The 18,441-nt window shown below is 37.9% G+C and overlaps 1 long non-coding RNA gene across 1 annotated transcript; it reads left to right on the forward strand.

The window, feature by feature from the left end:
• The first annotated feature begins 1,450 nt into the window (after positions 1-1,450).
• LOC128355551 (uncharacterized) lies at positions 1,451-8,492 on the forward strand. Its single transcript, XR_008321134.1, has 3 exons — positions 1,451-1,567; positions 7,679-7,800; positions 7,981-8,492. It is a non-coding gene; the product is annotated as an uncharacterized LOC128355551 (long non-coding RNA).
• Positions 8,493-18,441: the final 9,949 nt, after the last annotated feature.

Raw genomic sequence — 18,441 nt, forward strand, 5'->3', positions numbered from 1 at the left:
AGCTCGCCACCTGTGTGACGTCACTGCATCAGGTTGGTGGGGGGGGGGTAGGGGTTGGGGGGGCAACCAAAACGACCCAAAGCATCCAGAAAGAGGAAGAGGTCTCACTCCTGCATGTTTTTATCTGACTCAAATTCAACCTCCAGTGCGGTTAGATTAGTAAAATAGTAAAATATGTGAAAGTATGAAACATTTTCACTATATATGGACTTCCTTACAGTCAGGGAGAAATACCCATGTCATGATATTCATGTGTAAAGCTCTACTGATGCAACTCTCTCATTTAAATTTATAAATACCGTAAACAATCTAGTAACTAGTTAACCTCAGATATCCCTCATGTCTGCTCTGATGTTGGTAGAACTGGTTGTAATGTAATAAACTCCAAACTACCATCAAGCTACAGTCAATAAATCAACCATATTTTATTCATACAGCAGCTTTCATTCAGGTTAATGTAGTTCAAAGTGTTTCACAGTTGATTGACAAGCTGATAATAAAACAGAACAAGTGACAACACAAAGAAAAAGAACATAAACAAAGAAGAAATTAAAAGACAAAAACTGAGACCAATGCACACAGACGAAAATAAGGATGATAAAAATGTTAATAACATTGAAATAAAATCAGTAAATAAATAAATAAAAACATGAAATATTAAATAAATACGCAAAATAAGAGAGAATAAGAGAAAATGTTGCTAAAGGTTGGAGGTAAAAATAGATTAAAACGACAAAAAAAGGTAAAATGAAATAAAAGAGATAAAGTTTAATAAAAGCTGGACTTAAACTAGGTTAAACAGATTAACAGACAAAAGAAACAGAAAATAATAAGAAATAACTTATAAAATGATAATGAAAAAATAACAAAATATAAAGTAGAACAAAATTAAAACGTCAAAACAAATAAAATAAAATAATGGTTGCAATCTTCAACTTCACCACTAGGTGTCACTAAATCCCGCCAAATCATAATTCAGTTTAACTTGTTTAAAAAAAAGCAAGTAGTTTATTTATATAATCACCTTTCTCAGATATCAGTAATAAAGTGCTTCATAGTCAAACTAATAAAAACAAAAACACCAAGAAAATATACAAAGTGAACAGATATAAGAGATAAAACATAAAATATCACAACAAAAACACTCACGGGATAATTTACTGTTTTAAAACTGCAGTAATATTCTGTTTAGAAACTACACTTTTGGTAAGTATAAGAGTTATTTTAGTTTACCTTTACTCTGTTGAATAAGATCACACGTAACGCACATGAACAGCTGATTAGAAATAAAAACAAGATGCACAGAGACAGCCAACATACAGATGGCGCTGTTTACTCTGCATTACTTTATGTTTGTGGATGTGACATAATAGTTTAGCTGTTGAGAGTAACATCCTGTATTTATTACACAGAGTGATCCCTCTTCTCATGTCTAAAGGATCTCTGCAGTCAGCTGATCCGCACACACGTCGCGGGATCGATACTCTGCCTGGAAACACCGTAAACTAACCGGAACCAGCGGCTCACACACACGGACGGTCTCACAGGCTACGTGGGGGTCGATTAGGTGGGATACAATTAATTTCTGTTTTCCGACAGCAGATAACGCGCGCACACACACACACACACACACACACACACACACATACACACACACACACACACACACACACACACATACACACACGCACACCGTTGTTTACATGTCAGCTCTTCAGGTTTGCAGTCTGTGGTCCACGTGAGGCCAACATGTCACACAAAAACTCACAATACAACCATTTACACAATAATCTTATTTTACTGTTATTATATTTATTTACAAAACAAGGATCAGTTTGACACTATTACTATCATCATCATCATCATCATCATTATTATGATTATTATTTTTATATTATAAAGATTCAAATATTACAAGTGGTGGAACACATACTCAGATACTTAGAAGTAAAAGTACCAACACAGCATGTTCCTGTTGTAGCTGATATATTATTATATATGACATCATTAGATTATTAATAGTGAAGCATCAGTGTTAGAGCAGCATGTTACTGTTGTAGCTGCTGGAGGTGGAGCTAGTTTATACTACTTTATATACAGTTAGCTAGTTTATACTACTTTATATACAGTTAGCTAGTTTATACTACTTTATATACAGTTAGCTAGTTTATACTACTTTATATACAGTTAGCTAGTTTACACTACTTTATATACAGTTAGCTAGTTTATACTACTTTATATACAGTTAGCTAGTTTATACTACTTTATATACAGTTAGCTAGTTTATACTACTTTATATACAGTTAGCTAGTTTATACTACTTTATATACAGTTAGCTAGTTTATACTACTTTATATACAGTTAGCTAGTTTATACTACTTTATATACAGTTAGCTAGTTAACACTACTTTATATACAGTTAGCTAGTTTATACTACTTTACATACAGTTAGCTAGTTTATACTACTTTATATACAGTTAGCTAGTTTATACTACTTTATATACAGTTAGCTAGTTTATACTACTTTATATACAGTTAGCTAGTTAACACTACTTTATATACAGTTAGCTAGTTTATACTACTTTACATACAGTTAGCTAGTTTATACTACTTTATATACAGTTAGCTAGTTTATACTACTTTATATACAGTTAGCTAGTTTATACTACTTTATATACAGTTAGCTAGTTAACACTACTTTATATACAGTTAGCTAGTTTATACTACTTTACATACAGTTAGCTAGTTTATACTACTTTATATACAGTTAGCTAGTTTACACTACTTTATATACAGTTAGCTAGTTTATACTACTTTATATACAGTTAGCTAGTTTATACTACTTTATATACAGTTAGCTAGTTTATACTACTTTATATACAGTTAGCTAGTTTATACTACTTTATATACAGTTAGCTAGTTTATACTACTTTATATACAGTTAGCTAGTTTATACTACTTTATATACAGTTAGCTAGTTTATACTACTTTATATACAGTTAGCTAGTTAACACTACTTTATATACAGTTAGCTAGTTTAGTCCAGTGGTTCCCAACCTAGGGGTGGGGCCCCTCCAAAGGGTCAGCAGATAAATGTGAGGGCTGGTGAGATGATTAATGGGAAAGAAGAAAAAACAAAGTTCAGATACACAAATGTGTTTTCAGTCTTTGGACTTTGTCTCTAATCTTGGATTTTTGCTGAAATTTTGGATAATTTGAACATTTATTGAAATTAAGTACAAGTACTTCAAATTATACTTAAAGGTTGAATATGTAGAATATTTATTAAAAGCTATATATTTTTTAAAATAATACAGCCACGGGGCTGTAGTCTGGCACAGGGTGAAATGGAGTTGTAAACAAGCAGAGCCGTGTTGGACTTACTAAAACCAGCGTTTTTTGCTCTCAAGTACAACTTTTCATCACAAAACTTCGAAGGTAAGACAGAATATCTGTTAATCGTTGTAAATAAGTGGTTGTTTACCTTTGTATTCTTTGGCTGCTGGTTCACTGAGTGTTTAGCACAATAATAGTGGTACTGTTGAACTCGCCAGGGTCTTAGCTTTCATATGAGATGCTATTTGTTTGTGTACCATGAAGTATCAAAACGGTAGCAATGGAAATGTGGAGAGTGGGTTGACTTTCTGACGCTATTCGGATTTTGATATTTGATCATTAATATGCTTGGTGTTTGAGTTGTGTTTGGTGTGTTAAAATGACTTATGTGTGCTTGTAGCAGAGTTTCTCCTATTTAATTTGATGTGCAGTATGACTGTATTGCTACATAATTAGGGGGTCAGTTAGCCGCCGAGCTAGCCTCCTGTTTTCAAAATAAAAGCACCAACTCTATCGTTATGGTTTTCTCAATAATAAAAGGCAACGGGTGTTTTATTTTGTGAAAATGACCGGAAGTGCGTTACTCGCTACGGCTAACTTGAGTGGCTCCGAATTCGCAGGAACAAAACTTTAAGCAGGTGTTATTTGGACAAATTAGCGTCACATTGTGGATGTAAAGGGATACTTTCTCGCCTAAAAAGGTTAGACATGTGGATAAAGTGGTATATTTACAGAGTTAGAGCTAAAATAAAATCCGCTTCAGCCTGCTGATTTCAGCTAGGGTAGGAACGAAATGCATTATGGGTTATCGTGTAGTTTACTGACTGGTCTGCTCACGCCGATCAGGCTACAGAAACAAGCAATCATTTTGAGTTGGGAGCTAGCTAGCTAATCGAGTACACACCACTCAAAGAAAGACTTCCAGTTGAAGACTGGCTAACATTAAATACTGTTGTAAAAGTCGTTACCCTGTATGATTCATCACTTGACATGGCACAGGCTGATCGATTAACACACTCGGCAACCCGACTGCTGGAATTATGTTTGGTTGTTGCGACTACGATCTCGAGACACTAGATGGCGGTGTTCTGCTCATACTCATATCCTTGAGTAAATGTATTTAGTTACTTTCTTTAAATGCAGATTAAAGGTTTCCTCTGATTTAACGTCCAGCCATCGTTCATCTGAAACACAGTCCAGATTTAATGTTGCGTTTTCATTAAAGTAGAAAGAAGAATAAAGCAAGCTCACTCTGTTTAATCAGATCAATAATGCAGCTAAACTGTAATTAATCTGCTGGTGAGACGTTATTTATCTTAATAATTAGCAGATGAACTCCATTCATCCCAAAACTGGGAGCACTCACAGATTCCTACAATGAAAAACACTCAGACAGTTTATTAGATACACACAGATATAATAATAACAGTATAACACAAACACTGAAACACATGATATCTTTATGAAGGTTATAATGTTTAATTTCTATTGATGAATTAGAGTAGATTAAATACAGGATGAGCCTAAAATAAATAACATAGCACCTCTTTAAAACAGATTAAAACTTTCTGAACTTTAAAGCTGCAACAAGAACCATTTCAGAAGTTTAAGGCTGAAACTGAACTATTTTATTATTAATCTTTGATTATTTTTCTGATCTGATTTGAAATGTCAGAAATTTGTGAAAATGTCCGTTAGAGTCAAAGGTCTTAAACATCAAAGATATTCAGTTTACATCATGTATGACGGAGAAAAGCATTAAATCACATCTGATCATTTAAAACAGCAAATGCAGGAAAACAGCTGCCTGTTCATTTCCTATCAATCAACTTATTGATTAATTGACTCATCTTATGCGACTTGCTGGATATTTGCTGTTTGCAGATTATCAAATGTGACAGTTTCAAACTGTTTATCACAATAAACTGAATAATTTGGGTTTTTGGACTGTTGACCGGACTAAATAAGACATTTATAGACGTGACCATGAGCTTAATAGATAAACTGTCCTGGTTGTTGTGTGAGTGTAACCCTCCAACCCTTTAAACATGAAGTCAAACTGAGACACACAGACAGAAATCAGAGGCAGAGCTGAAGCTCACATGCAGGTTTTTGTGTAAAATTCAGTTTAGTTTGGACTGAAGAGGGCAGCAGCAGAGACGAGGAGGCGACGAGTCAAAACAAAACCGTTTCTCTGAGAAAGAGAGAGGGCGTCTATATTTAGCCCGGCTTTCTCTCCAGCTGTGACTGCTGCTGCACTGACAGACAGCTGGGGAGAGGAGGGGGGGGGGGGAGGAGGAGGAGGAAGAGAGGAGGAGAGGAGAGGAGAGGAGAGGAGAGGAGGAGAGGAGAGGAGAGGAGAGGAGAGGAGAGGAGAGGAGAGGAGGAGGAAGGGAATCATGATTGAGATGCTCTTGTTCATGAATGAATGTGTAAAGATCAGCTTCATATTGTCTCTGCTATTAACTGCTTGCTTCAGACTTTACGTTTTATTTGGCAAGAAGAACAAACGTTTGCTCAGAGATGCTTTTTAAACCAAATAATTGCAGTTTTGCACCATAAATCCAATAAATCCCTTCTCATCTTCTCTACTCTGAGCTCTGCTGCGGTAGTTTTTATGTGCGTCCAGCAGAAGGTCCTGCTCTGAGGTTTAAATCCTGGTCCGGAGTTAAAGGTTAGGCCTGTAATCAACTTTTATGTGAAAATTATCACAAGTTATTGCTTCGTAGTTCGGCCAGAAACCCGAACGCCATCACACATCTGTGAGGTCGTTCATTCCTCATGTTTAAGAGGCGTGCTGGCTGATTTTACTGCTGCTCGTTGCTTGTTGACGGCTCATCGACGCGTTGGTTACGGTCTGCGTTTGTCTCTGTGCTGTGAATACAATCAGTCTGTGTTAGTGTGAAAATATTCAGCAGCATTTTGTTCCTGTTTATTGTACAACGGCTGACAGAGACGACTCAGTTACCTAACGAGGGTTTGAACAGAGGACTGAAACTCTACTTTATACTGAGGAGAAACCTTCATATTAACCTTATATAGAGGAATTAACAGGGAGGGTTTGTTGAATCGTTTGAACACTCTTATCTAGAAGTAGAATGAGTTTCACTTTTACCGTAACTCTGTTCAGACATCTAATCTCCTGATGAGTTTCTCACTTTAATTCTACTCTATCTACTATCTCGGGGCATTTCTCACACAGAGCACATCTAGTCCAGACTCTTTATTTCACAGAGATCCACCAGTCCTCCTGTGATCAAACACTTGGCGACGGTTAACCAGCTCTCAGCGTTTCTCTGACAAATTGTTGCATGATGAAAGTTTCCAAAGAGAACGACTGGCTGGTAAAACAAAGTCTGATCTCTGAGTGCTCCAACAGGAGAAAACATACATAAATACAACATGACACCACTGAAGTATTCATTATGAAAATATACTAATGCCAGTGTGTACAGGTGGGTTTCTGACTGACTTTAAATATTAAACATGTTTGTTCCAGTTTCTCTAATGTGAAGACTTCCAGCTTCACTTCTTTATATTCACACACATCTGGAAGCTTGTGATGACATTTATCTTCATTTTCTGACATTTTCTACTTTATACAGTGAATCAGTAGTGAAAATAATCTCTAGTTGCATCTCTAATGGGCAACTTGGTTGGTTTTTGCCCTGAGAACCCCCCCCCCCCCCCCCTCCTCCACAGACCTTTCTGGTAACGTGTAATTTCCCAGCATGCATTACAGACCACCGGGAAAGCTTTCAGCGATGGTGTAAAGTGTTGAGCAGAGTAAGATGATCCCATCAGCTGCCTCCGCTAAACTGATTGTGTTGTGTTTGATTGGATTGGCGTCCTGGACAGATCATTCTGGGAGGGATTAGAGATGTCCGAGCCGATAACCAGGAGAGGCTGTGATCTCTCTCTCTCTATCTTCATCTCTCTTCCTCTCCCTCTTTCTATCTCTATCTTCATCTCTCTCCCTCTCTCTATCTCTGCCCTCTCTCTCACTCTCTCCATTTGATTCCCTGAAACACTCAAACCTCCCAGCTGACAGATATCTGACTTTTTCATCTGTGAAGCTTCATCTGTGCTTCAGGTCCCAGCGTGATTAACCGCCTTTGGAGCTCAAAGATTTCACATAAAATATGATAAAATAACAACTAGTCAGCTCTGACATATGAGTCTGAACCTTTCTTTCAGTCTATAGAGTTCCACTGTTTACTCACTGTGTTTTATTGGTATAATAATTCACATTTAATTAAACAGTGACTGGATTATTAAACTACTGTCCATTTAAGATGTTTAAACATTGTCATTTTAATACACACCTGTGTTTTTGTCCCAGGCTTACGAGTGTGGTGATGGGAGGAGATCAGAGCCATGAGAGGAAGGCTGAGGAGGAAGAGGAGGAGACGTCAGGAGAGAAACCGCAAGAGTCAGAAAGCAGCTCAGGATCTGCTGCTGAAGGTAAAACAGCATCACTATAATACTGCAGTACTTTTAAAATCTTGTATAATTTGAACAGTTTTACTTTGAAATCAACTTATTTCTCTGAAAGTGACTTTATGAAGATATCTAAAGAAAGTGTTTCTGTTCACGCTGTAAAAGACATTTCATGCTGCTGCATTAATGTGTTTGTACCTGCAGACGCTGCAGAGCTGCCTCAGTGCCGGATGGGCAACCGGACGGTGGACAACATGTGTTTCATGATTTCGTGCACTAACTGGTACTGAAGTGATCCTGCAACACAGAGGATCAGAAGTTAATGTGAGAAAGACTGAGAGAGAAGCTGGAGAGTATGGCGTTTGAACTGTGGGTCAGATGCTGCATTCAAGAACCCACCGAAAATCCCAGCGTCACATTCTGCTCCTGAGAGGACGAGTTTGAAGCTTCCTGCAGAGTGAATATGAAGTTAGAGGATGAGTGAAGCTCTCTGTAAGGCTGACTCATGCTTGTGTGCTTTGACCTTTGACCTGCTGTTCTTCCTGTATTATACCCTGACAGGAGCGGACTGCATTCGTTTTCACTTAAAGTTAAAATAGTGTGTTTCTGTAACAACCCTGGATGTTTTAGGGGCACATGTAGGTGTTTAGAGTGAAAAAATGATTGTTATTTTAAGAGGACGAAATGTTTTATTTTCTTCTTTTTTTCTGTATCACCTCGAGTATTTCACAGAAAAGCGTTGGGAGGTTTCCCAAATTATTCCTATTATTAACACATAATCACTGCAGTGTGTCCCGCTGACACATTTGGACGGCTGAAGCTTCATATTAGCTTTTAAATACATTTCTGTGCAGAAGGAGGACTGTGGATTTAGTCCTCCATCACTTCCATTGTAAACATGATGAAGGATCTAATGCTCAGTATGAACAGGAGGAATCATTACACACACATAAACACACACTGACTGTGACCCTGTGCTTTAAAACTGCTGTAAATAAAGGAGATCATAATCAAGATGACTGGCAGCTTTTATTGTCTATTAAAACACTCTCTGTAACAAACATGATGTTTCTACTTGTCTACTGATGTAACAACCAGAAGTAGAGTTTAAACTAGATATTGTCTCTATAAGACTCTGTTAGATAGTTTAAACTCTACTTCTGGTTGTTACATCAGCACAATCTTAAAGGTGTGACTTCAGATGTAACCTCCTTTGTAATCATCAACATTTCCATCAGTAACTGTAGTTTAATGACACAATTACTTCAACTAGTTACTCTCTAACACGACTAATAACAGGCTGAAGAATAAAAACACTTCATGTGATGACAGAGTCTCTGTTGATGTTGTATTTGTCTCTTTATCGTCCGGTGAGTAGATGAACACAAACCAGAAGCATCCAACAGGAACCTTTAACTTTGGTAAATGTTGACGTATTGATCCATTGAGGTCAGAGTTATTGCTAAACATAAGTCTGTGAAACGCGACCTAATGATCCATTAGTCCAAAATAAAAGAAATGAAATGTTCTCCCAAAAAACAAAAATGACAAAATTTAAATTAGCATGAAATGAAAACGATGCGTCAGTGTGTACAGAGGCTGTCTGTCCGCTCTCATTATCGGACAGCTGGTTGAACATATTGCATATCACCACAGGAGGCACATATATATCCCTAAAGGGGTATTTCAGCAAAATACCACAAGGCAGATTTATTACGCACATCTGGTAGATTTATACTGCACATAATCTCACAGATGCTCCTAAAACTGTTAATGGTCTTTCAGAAATTCATTTAGTGTGAGCTGCACTCATCAACTGTGTAACACTGAACACATTTAGAAACTCACTCTGGACATCTGAGCATCTGCAGGTTCCTTAAAAGTCAAAGTGCTGAATTCAGTTTCCTCAAGAAGTTGTTTAAATAAGTTTGAATATTTTACATTTTGATGTTCATGCAGAAAACAGTAACACTACTGCAGCGACAGTCAGGAAGTGTTCAGACTTTAGAGAAAACTTGAAGATGAGATCCAGACAGGTAAATAAAAATCCTGAGTCTGAACTGTGTGTGTGTGTCGTCCTGTGGCGTGGACACATTAGCAGGGTAAAAAAAAAAACAACCAAAACATTATATGGAAATGAATTGATTGCAGATTATGGTGGGCCTTTTGAAACACTGCAATAACAAGAGAGGTCAGTAGTAGGCAATAGTACTCAACCTCACTACAATATGATGCTAACACATTAGCATGTAGCATTTAGGATTACTGCTGATATCAAGTTTTGCTGCTAAGCTTTATCCTTGACAGGTTACAAGATGACCTACAATCACAAGGTGACATATTATGAAAGGTATGTGAAATTCAGTCAGGCATTGGAAGAATAAGATTTGATTTGCAACCATTCAATTGAGAGATTATGAAAAAGGACATCGATTCACTTCTGAAACAGAATATGCATCATTTACACTAGAGGTCAACCGATACCGACTTTTTTGACATCAGCCTTAGCCGATGTACTGCCGATTTTTTTGAGCCGATTTTGCTTTTTCTCCCACCAGATTAGGAGCAGTGCTCACACACATACCGCTGTGATGGCTGCTCCGTCCCACTCCCAGTCAGAGTGAGAGATGCCGGTACATCAGCTGTGGTTGTTGCTCCGCTAACCGCGTTGTGTGTGTGTGAGAGCGCGAACAGCTGCACTGTGAGCGGGTCTGATTCATGTCGTGGTTGCACTTTTTTCCCGCTAGTTACGTATACTAGCTTTCTGGAGCATAAAGTGCAGAAGCAAGCACCTGCTTCTCTTAAAGGTTGAATATGGAGAATGAGCAGAACACCGCCATCTAGTGTCTCGAGATCGTAGTCGCAACAACCAAAAATAATTCCAGCAGTCGGGTTGCCAGGTTCATTCCCGAGTGTCAATCGATCAGCCTGTGCCATGTCAAGTGATGAATCATACAGGGTAACGACTAATTTCGACCAATTCATTTTACAACAGTATTTAACGTTAGCCAGTCTTCAACTGGAAGTCTTTCTTTGAGTGGTGTGTAATCGATTAGCTAGCTAGCGCCCAACTCAAAATGATTGCTTGTTTCTGTAGCCTGATCGGCGTGAGAAGACCAGTCAGTAAACTACACGATAACCCATAATGCATTTCGTTGAAATCAGCCGGCTGAAGCGGATTTTATTTTAGCTCTAACTCTGTAAATATACCACTTTATCCACATGTCTAACCTTTTTAGGCGAGAAAGTAGCCCTTTAGATCCACAATGTGACGCTAATTTGTCCAAATAGCATCTGCTTTAAGTTTTGTTCCTGCGAATTCGGAGCCACTCAAGTTAGCCGTAGCGAGTAACGTACTTCCGGCCATTTTCACAAAATAAAACACCCGTTGCCTTTTATTATTAAGAAAACCATAACGATAGCGTTGGTGCTTTTATTTTGAAAACAGGAGGCTAGCTCAGCGGCTAACTCGGTTATTATTATTTAAAAAAATATATAGCTTTTAATAAATAGTCTACATATTCAACCTTTAACTTTTTACACCAAAGGCTTACCGTCTTTTCCGACCTCTTCTATCCACGCTGCCCAGCGCCATTTATTTTGTAATCCTTTATCAACTAGGAGGGCATCTTCCCCAGGATTCATCCTACTCTCCTTCGACATGACGTAGTCATTACCCGATGGCATATATGCAGCATACGACTCGGTTGAAACCATAGACTGTATAGCAGAAATATACATTGGCTACTCATGTTTATCACATATAAAATATATCAATGTATTACTAGTTTTAAACAGGACTGAGGCAGGAGACGTCATCTTCTGAAATGAACATATTTACATATCCAGATATTATGTATTTTAAATGAGGGAGAAAGAAGAGATGTAGGTAAATTTAAGAGTCTGAAAATCATATGTGCAAAAATCCCATCAGATATATAATCATTAGCAGGGCTTAAAGTATTCCGGCACCGTGCTGGATTTCCGGCGTGCGGCGTAGAAGTATTATATTTTTTAAAAAGACCGTCTTGATATCATCACCATCACTTTCGAGTGTATGAGTTCGTCTGCCAATGATAAATCTCAAACTAGCATTATTAGCCAATCGGAAGTAGAATGGGGCGAGTCTTGGAAAATGTGTTTCAACCATAGACTGTATGGTAACTTAGAACTGCATTCTATCAAAAGGCCACCAGGGGGCGACCGTCTCTATACAAGTCAATGGAGAATTCACCAACTTCTTACTTGATTTCTAACCTCAGTAAACGTTTTCAAAATGTGTTTATGGTCTCAATCGCTAGTTTAAAGCCTTCTTCAATGCAGTATGATGTTCATTTGGGACATTTTGGCCTCCCCGATTTTATATGTGACGATAAAGCAGGGTATGCATTAGGGCGTGGCTACATCCTGATTGACCAATGTCCTCGAGATCCAGCCCTCGCAACCATAGCAACCTCCCCCGCTCCGCCTCATGCCCATATAAGTAGAATCCGTGTTTTTATTTTTCCCGGCATGCACCTGAAATCTACAAGATGGCTTGGAAACTATTGGCTTCCGAGCAGCAGTCCACAAACCAATGGGTGACGTCATTGATGTTACGTCCAGTCTATGGTATATATGAGTGAACAGAAAACTCTTGGGGACTTACTTAAATACATGTGTATAAAACATTTATGAGAAAATATTTGCAACTGCAAACTTTCCTCGAGCTGAGAAGTGTATTTAAAAACCCATGACGTCATCACATTGTAGAGTCTGTGGGCTGAAGCAGTACTGAGCACGTGCAGTGAGATGTATAACAAGGGGTTTAACTTTTTTTGGTGTAAATGCCAGCCGAGCAGGTGTTATAGGACTGAATAGGTGTCATTTATGATCCGCTAACCAGCTCTTATGATACATCCATGGCTAGCAAACATCATGTGACCACGCTGCTCTTCACTACACCGACCCCCAAACAAACACACATCTCATTCACAATAATCAACACCTGTGAGACAATGAAGTTTTCACTTTTATTGACATTTCATTAACAGAACATGGTGTGATTGGTATATAATTGGCGTGTGACAGTAAAACCAAACCAAACATAGAAAAAAATCTGTTCCAGTTATGTTAGCATTTAAAATAACATTGTAACTTTGTCTCGTTAGAAATTAAACCGGAGTTATAGAATATCTTCAAGTCAACGTAAACATGCCTATCCGATATAAGCATTGTCATAAAAATGATATAACATTATGTGCAAAGGATCATGACTTTCATCTTAAATAAGACACAGAAATAAAAATACAAAAAAATTTCAAAAGCTTTTGTCGGTCTTATTTACACGAGCTGATATCTGACTGGACACGATGACTCTATTAAAAAAAATGGTGCATCATTTTGCATGTAAAGAAGTGAGCCAAGGTCAGATTTTTTTCATTTTGATTTTATAATCAACCCATTTAGTCAAAAAACCCAAAAACCAAACAAAAATCATCATGTATTTACAGAAAACTTCTCCTTTTTTCATAAGAAAAACTAACTGAATTGAATCTCTCTTAAAGCTATATCTGATAAAATCTCCCTAGAAGTAGTAGTAGTAGTAGTTTGTGATATTATCCAAAGAACTTCAATATATCTTCAAAAAGTCTTCCAAGACTACCTTTGATATGTTTTTATTCACCTACGTATATTATTAACCTTTTTTTTTTTTTTTTAAGAAAAGAGAACGTTAGAAACGAAAGGCAACAACAGGCAACTTAAAGGAAGACTTAGAAAGCTGAAGCCACACTCCAAACTCAGCAACGTTTGCCAGAGACGAGGTTGATTTTAAATCGATTGATATTTAAAGTTGTGAAAAGTGTTTTTTCTGGAAGTAAATATGTTTTAAACTCAATGTGATGGCTAAAAGAAGCAGTTTTACCTCAGCAACAGGACATGAGGCAAACGGTCCAAGCTAACACCTGTTGATGGTTTGAAAGCAGTTTTGCGTTGCTAGGCTACCTTTTTTTATTAATGCCATTCGAGGTGTGGGATATGGCTTACCAAGGCAGCTAGAGGCACATAAACTGATACCTAAACACGTTCATGTGGCTACATTCATTTTTGTTTTACAGGTTTCATCGTTCTTAAAGGAGACGTATCAAGCTTGTGAATTTCTGTGGTTTATAATCTGTTCTGATGTAGGATAATAAACACCGTCATAGTTCCAAAAACTGAGGTGAATGTACGTTAAGATGTTGCCTGTAAGAGGGGTCGGAGGGTGGGGGGCTTAAAGAGACAGCGGTTGAACTGAGGCGCTGCGTAAAGGACCAGTAGAAGATAAATAAGGAGTTTTTAACTGGAGATCATGTAAATATATTCCAGTAGAGACAGAATATAAATATAGAAGCTGAAGATGTGAAGAGCATGTCGGCTTTATGTCTGAACTACTGGATGTTCGTAGTCTGTCGAGGTCGCCTCTGGAGCTGGAGTGTGCCAATTATACACCGTCCTTTTTCTCTATAATTCATCCTTTCAACTTTTACAATTATGTGTCATTTTTAGGATATTATGGGAAAATATGAGACCTGTGAAATAAAGGTTTTCTCAGACGTAGCATCTCTGGCAAGTGTCACTGTTTGGGAGCGGCGAGGTCCGATAACTAAGTCTACCTTTAAAGGCATCTCACTGTTGTCTGAAGCCACCAGAACATCACCAGACCTGGGACAAAACGACATGGAGCTCTCACTGGAGGTCAGCTGTGACGCTTCTTTTCTGAAGGAGCTGTGACGCTAAACTCGACTAAACTTGTCTGTATTCTTTTTAATAGTTATTTTTCTGTGGTTTGCTGAACTGGTCTGCCTGGCACACCCAAGCTCCTTCCTTCCTCTTTTAAAGGTAATGTTTTCACGATGGATGCAGAGATGAAAGAGGAGGAAATGTGACTTGTTGTGGCGAGTGTGGACTGTCTCCACCCAGCTGGCACTCCCAGGCAGACAAATCCAACGACACCAAAGTGTAAAAGATGTCAGTTCATCCCAGGTCTGCATACAATATCCATAAAAGAGGCAAATATTCAGAGGACCCTTTGCCCTCCGTGACAAGTTGAATAAATACGAAGAGCAGCGGACAGACGGTGTCCAACATATCATTTAAAAATCTCATGTACATATATTTTGTCTTCATGTGTGTTCCATAAGTAATATGAATAATGCAATCACTATGTTTTCTTCAAGTACCCTTCTTCCATTTCCACAAACAGACATCTGCTGAAATACACTTTACTTTTGTAAACTGCTATTCTTCTGTAAATCTCAGTAAATATATACAAGGTTCAGACTTTTCTCCCAGACAGATAAACTTGGGGGGGAGGGGGGGGCATACTGTAAGCTTTAAATATTTTAAATATATCAAAGTAAAGATGTTTTTTTTACAGGTAAAACATGATGGAAAAGAACGATTTACCTGCTCACCCCCCCCCTTAAATTTCTATTTCAACAGATCGCCGTCCGTCATTAAGCTCGGCAGGCTGCTCAATGAGCTGAATCTAACTCACTGCTTCTCTCATTAAACCTCCACTACGTGTCCACAGTTATAAAACCACTGCAACCAGGACCAGTATTTATCAAACTTATCAGAATTACACTCAACCAACACAGATGTAACAAGTTGTTGGCCGAGTGTGAACAACAGACACTTACCAAGTGAATTACTGCTTCTTACATGAAGGACCGACTCTACATCTGTAACATTGTACAATTTGATTTAAAAAAAAAAAAAAAAAAATCCATTCAGTTCATTTCATGTCTGTGAAATCTTTAAATCTCTAAATAAGAGAATATGTGAATGAACAACAAATATCTAGAATGATTATGATATAAATTGGTGTGATATGATGTAAAATTGTAAAACATTCTGCATTTTTTAGAAAAGGTGCCTAAGAGAAATATTATAATCAGGAGAATTTAGTTCCACACTGACGAGTTAAGATGATTAGAAAGTGATTGCAAATCAAGTCACGGCAGATTTGTTCTTGTTGTTTTTCACCCTTGATATATATATATTTTTTTTAACTGGTGTAACATCCCATCAAATGTTCAAATGCCTCTTCAGCTAATGTGCTATGCATCATTACAAATGATAATTAGTCCAATCAGTCAGAAAACAGAAGTCTGTCTCTGATAAACCATCTAATGAAACTTTGCTACTAAAATCTATTTAATAACTGTTAATCATTTATTCATTCGCTGATTTATTTCACCAAATCTGAAATATTATTATTGGCTTGTTCAACCTTCTCGTTGTTCTTCACCAGTCTGTAGATGTGCAGATGAATTGTTTGTGTTTTATTTAAGCTGACGTACAAATAACCTTTTTAAACCGGTTTGTTTTATTGACTTTCAACAAAAAATAAAGTCTGTTTCTGTGCTGAAAGTCTGCAGCTCTCTGACATTTAACGGCATTTTGAAGAAAGAAAAGGTTCAATAAACATCTTTTTAAAGTAAAAGTGAAGTATTTCCACTTTTATTGTAAGTTCTTTCAGTAGTTTGATAAACACGGGTCCTGATGAAGATGACGTGAGAACAGGACTCATTCAAAGCAACATCAGGGCGGCCGGAGCCTTGATAAAAAACAGTTGCAGGTTGCTTGAACGCTCCCTAAAAGCGCTGCATAAATCAGCAGGAGGGACTGCATGAGAAGTGCTCTTCTTCTCTTTCCCCATCAACATCTGCTGCTGAGGTGCCCTGAAGCAAGGCACTTAATCCCCGATCAGTGCATCAGTGCAGCGCCTCAGTGGCTTGCAAACAGAAGGATATGAAGGACTGCACTGAGAGACCTGCAGTAAGTACCTGATAGCAGCACTGACGTTAGCCGTGGTTCTGTATGGGAGTTATTTCCAGCACTCCACCTCTGCCACTTACATTATGAATGAGCACCAGGAACAAACAATGACAATGAGCGCGAGTGAAATTACATGTGGGTGCGTTGAGGTGGGATGGAAACCCCTCATTAGCTCGATGAAATGTTTCCCCCGCCCCCTCCCCTCAGGGAGAGTCGCACTGAGAGAAAGCTACGACTCTCCCTTTCCATCATCTCTTGTGTTAAATTACAGCTGATGACAAACCTGCACTGCTTCACAACTCGCCCGGAGCTCTACTATTTACAAAGTGCACCAACGTCGAGACAACACAGCCGACAACCACCTTCACAGGACATTGATCACATGACACCTACCCTCTGTTTTTACCTACTAGTGCACAAAAGCAGAAAAAACTGATTTCCAAATCAATAAAGGTTTCAGCTTCAGCGGAGATGTACATGAACACACATCAGATGGAAACCTTCACCTGCAGAATGTTTCATCCTCCAAGAAAAATAAGGAAGACAATCAATAAATTAAAGCAGAACACAGTGGTTCAAGATAAACAGTCAGAAAACTGGAGCATCTCTTCACTAGTAATGGCCGCAGTACAGCGTGACATTATCAGCAGAATAACTCCACGAGAACGTTAGTGTTGCCTCAAGTAAACATAAAGGCTAAATCCCTTTTCCTGTCAGATTACATGAACTCATTTTCTAATGATCTGATTCCATAATGAGTCATATATTCAGTGTTTTGCAGCTCTTTTTAGTTAAGCACATTGTAGTTGACTTAACTCCAAAAATATTAAACATTGTCATTATTTCAGCTTTAACTGAACTACTTCCTCAATAAAAGACCATGTTCACATCACCTATACAAACGTCATATTCATGTTAAGCTTGTGGTACCACTTTACAACGAGTCTACCCTTATAAAGGCTTTGTGAATGGTTTATAATTGGCTTGTTAATTAGGTATGAACCCTTTCTACATCATTAATAAGGTGTTGTCACTGGCAAAAAAGGGTAACAGGGACCAGTTGCTTGCCAAATAGTGATCCCATATTTATTTACTGGATTGTATTATTGTATTGGATTCTTAGCTTTGTCTCCATCAGGCAGCATCCTTGGTTTCTATTGTTTGTTGAGTGGATTCTCTTCATGTTCGTCCAGTTATGAACATTTATTTATGAGTTACAAACATATCACCATGCTCCAAGAGGTGGTAAATTAACTTAATAACTAGTTGCATGTTTGTGTGTGACTTTATGAGCAGTTATAAAAATCTGTAACTCATAAATTAAAGCTCATAATGAGATGAGATAGATGGGGAACAATCTGCTGACTGACAAATATCTGCTTGCCTATTGAACCCAGATGGATAAAAATGTAGTAGTCTAGCCGACCTTCATCTTGCCAAATAGTGACCCTGCATTGATGTATTGGAAATGAATGGTTTATAAAGTGTTTACAACCTAATTAATAACTTGCTCACAACTATTTATAAATCCTTTATAATGGTAGTCTTATTGTAAAGTGATACTGCCGAGGTTTAACTTCACTTCAGTTTTGCTCCGGTGTACATTTCTCTTTGACTCGAGCAGCTCTGTCCAGATCATCAAACACAAGTGACACAAAGACAAAGACAAGTTTAGTCCAAATAGGCAATTTTTCTTTGGATAGACATTCATGTTTCCACAGACGCACACAGACTCGCCCTCCCTGCAGACTGTGTACACACTGAAAGGTAAAAAAAAAAAAGGAGCAAAATCTCTTGTTCTGTGTTTATTGAACACCCTCCAGGAACAAATATGCGCTTTCCACGGAGTCAAAATAGCGC

This window comes from Scomber japonicus, chromosome 3 (assembly GCF_027409825.1).
Source record: "Scomber japonicus isolate fScoJap1 chromosome 3, fScoJap1.pri, whole genome shotgun sequence".
NCBI classification, from domain to species: Eukaryota; Metazoa; Chordata; class Actinopteri; order Scombriformes; family Scombridae; genus Scomber; species Scomber japonicus.